The following is a 3,494-nucleotide window of genomic DNA, read 5'->3' on the forward strand; positions in this document are numbered from 1 at the left end:
CTTTCAGAGGGAGTATTTTCAGTGATTCAAAGGGGACTTTCTGATCCCCATCTCACTATTTAAAAAAGTGTGTATATATTTATTTATATATATAAATAAATTTGGACATGGCCCAAGCCACAGATGAACAGCAAAAAATAGTGCAAAGAAGCCACACTCCTGTCTGTCTCTGCAAACCCTTGATGTTGCTCACTCAAGCTGCTTTGGTTTCTGCTGCGGTTTTGTTTCCAGAATCATTTGGACTTGGGTTTGCTTCTCTTCCTAGACCACTTGCTGTGTGTTCCACATTGCTGCTAGGACAGCAGTGTGCAATCTTCCTCTCCAATTCTCTGTTCCTTCCACCAGCGTCTCCAGCCATTATTCTGTATTTGCTTACTACCTGCAGAACAACTTCTAAGGCAGTGGTGAAGAGTTAGTTGCTCGACTAGTTCAACATTTTATTATTCATGTGAGACTCTGTCTTGATAAAGTACTTTAACTGCCTTTCAATTTTGATATTAGGCACAAACCTACCATTAAATAATTAATGATATAAAATGTTTCTACCAATGTTTAAGGTTGTTCTTGATCCCAGAATTTAAATGACATGTTTTTGTATTTTAAAATGATTTGATGTGCCTCTTACATGGCAGTCTCTTAGAAGCAAGTAGTGCAGGACTATATGTTTACCTTCAGAAATACTAGCTTAGATTCTTTTCCAAAAGAATGGCTAATTCTCTTTAGGAACTTTAAGTAACTAGGGATTTTATTTCCTTTTGTATGTTCTCTTTAGCATTCTGATTCCAATAATACCAATACATATTTATAGCATAGTTTTAATTATTCATTATATTAAAGTAACTCTTTGGTTTAAAATTTGTCTTGCTCTGTACATATCAACAAAGCAAATAGAGAGGCAGCCATTGACAACCTCCTGTGAAAAATAATGTGCAAAAATCAAAACAAAACAAAAAACCACAATGATAAAGAATAAAATGAATGACTATAGCCTGACCCTGAGTAGCAAATGTTCTCCTTTTATGTTTTATATTCTTTAGGCTGTAAACACAATAACTAGATGTATCAAGCAGGTTGTACTTTTAATGACATCTATATGTGGATGATTTGTAGCAAACATCTGAAGATGGTTGACTTCATTTAAAACCAAGCCCTTTGCAAAGGGCATATTAATATTTGCTGTTTGCGGCTTGAAATGTATTTTGTTTATCACAACCTGACACCTCAGAGGACCAAGGGAGAACATTCTAATTAACCCTGGGTGAGTTGCAGTAGTACAGGACTGTTTTGTGTTCTGTTTTGTCTTTATCTTGTTTTTTTCTTTTTAGTAAATAAAATAAAGCATATAACCAGAATTTTAAAACCAGAGGCAGGGTTCCTCTGCTTGAAAGCTCTGTGAGTAGTACCATAGTTACACTGAGTAATTTACAGGGTTCATACAATTTGTACGTTATAAGAAGTACTAGGATAGTCTGAGGCTGGGCTGTCACATGTTAGGAAATGTATATGACTTTATGTCTCTGATGTGATGTTAGAAAAATATACATATGTATTTCACTAATTGTTGGTTTAAATACAGTAACCAATTTTTAAAAATATTTTTTAGGAAAATGGCATGTTCATCTTTAACAATAAATAAATAGGCCCTGGCCAATTGGCTCAGCGGTAGAGCGTCGGCCTGGCGTGTGGGGGACCCGGGTTCGATTCCCGGCCAGGGCACACAGGAGAAGCGCCCATTTGCTTCTCCACCCCCCACCCCCTCCTTCCTCTCTGTCTCTCTCTTCCCCTCTCGCAGCCAAGGCTCCATTGGAGCAAAGATGGCCTGGGCGCTGGGGATGGCTCCTTGGCCTCTGCCCCAGGCGCTAGAGTGGCTCTGGTCGCTGCAGAGCGACGCCCCGGGGGGGGGGGGCAGAGCATCGCCCCCTGGTGGGCAGAGCGTCGCCCCTGGTGGGCGTGCCGGGTGGATCCCGGTCGGGCGCATGCGGGAGTCTGTCTGACTGTTTCTCCCCATTTCCAGCTTCAGAAAAATAAAAAAAAAAAAAAAAAAAAAAAAACCCAATAAATAAATAAATAAAATATTCTTAAACCACTGTAGAAGAAATTCAAAGGTGAGAAATGAAAAACTTCTCTAATGAGATTCGCTTATCATTTCTGAGGTTTTTGTGAGTAGACTAAAAGCATTTATACTTCTGTGTGTGTTCACTATCCCAAAGTCAAGTCTCTGTCCATCACCTTTACCCCCCCCTGCACCCTCCTGCACCAGAATAAGGCATTTAATGAGTTAATGGTATAAACGGTGTAAGGTGGTTTCTGACACTTTAGTTTCCTTCTTTACAAGATGTCATGCAGTTTGATGCAATGCATATTCTGGACATCTGTCTGAATGAAAGAAATAGTATTCTATTCCAACTGTGGCCTCCATCCAATGTGGGCATATTAGATTAATTTAGAGAGCTTTTTCAAACCAGGATAGTCAGCTCGTATTTATAGTCCACTCTAAAGATTCTGTTAGGCTCTCTCCTCTGTGAAACTGATGAAAAAATACATCATGATTTTTCTCCAGAGCTACCTTGAATCTTTTGATGACTTCTCTATTTTTAAGTATCCTTTCTTTCTATGTCCCCCACTGTTCTTAGAACTCAGTTTGGATACAAGTGTGCCCAATTATCTTATGCTATAGTTACTTTTCTATAAAGGGGGTCGATGTTCTTCTCACACAAATCTTTTATAATGAAGACTATTTAAGTTTCTCATTGGTGGAGAAAGTGCAGGAAACTATGCTTAGAGACACTTTGAACCCTCTCTTCCTCTGTTCTGCCCACAGAAGTGGCAGCCACCTCCCATTCAGCACCGTGGCTGCACTCAGACACCTCATGAAACCCACAATTGTGAAAAACAGGACCAAGAAGTTAAGCAGGCACCAGTCAGACTGATTTGTCAAAATTAAGCAGAACTGGAGGGAATCCAGAGGCCTTGACAATATTGTGCTCAGAAAATTCAAGGGCCAGATATGAACATTGGTTATGGAAGCAACAGTAAAACAAAGCACATGCTGGTCGGTAGCTTTCGGAATTTCCTGGTCCACAGCATCAAGGAGCTTGAAGTGCTGCTGATGTGCAACAAATCTTACTTTGCTGACATTGCTCACACGTCTCCTCAAAGCATCACAAAGCCATTGTGGAAAGAGTGGCTCAGCTGACCACCAGAGTCATCAACCCCAGTGCCAGGGTGCACATTGAAGAAAATGAATGGACAGATTGTGTAGATATTGTATTTATGTTAATAAAATTATAAAATTTTGCCAGAAGAGTTACTTTGATTAGCCTATTTTATTTTGATTTGTTTTATTTATATTTTTCTAGAATATTGGAACAGTACACATTTTGACTTGGTCATCTGTATGAATGGATATATTAGGGGGGAAAGATTTAGAATAGGTAGAAATGCGGGTGTGGTTATCTCCATATTCTATATAAAAAGGAGTGTTTGGTGGTCGT

At 39.4% G+C, this 3,494-nt stretch overlaps 1 pseudogene; it reads left to right on the forward strand.

The window, feature by feature from the left end:
• The first annotated feature begins 2,774 nt into the window (after positions 1 to 2,774).
• On the forward strand, positions 2,775 to 3,291 carry LOC136378992 (large ribosomal subunit protein eL32-like; annotated as a pseudogene).
• Positions 3,292 to 3,494: the final 203 nt, after the last annotated feature.

Source organism: Saccopteryx leptura, chromosome 7 (assembly GCF_036850995.1).
Source record: "Saccopteryx leptura isolate mSacLep1 chromosome 7, mSacLep1_pri_phased_curated, whole genome shotgun sequence".
NCBI classification, from domain to species: Eukaryota; Metazoa; Chordata; class Mammalia; order Chiroptera; family Emballonuridae; genus Saccopteryx; species Saccopteryx leptura.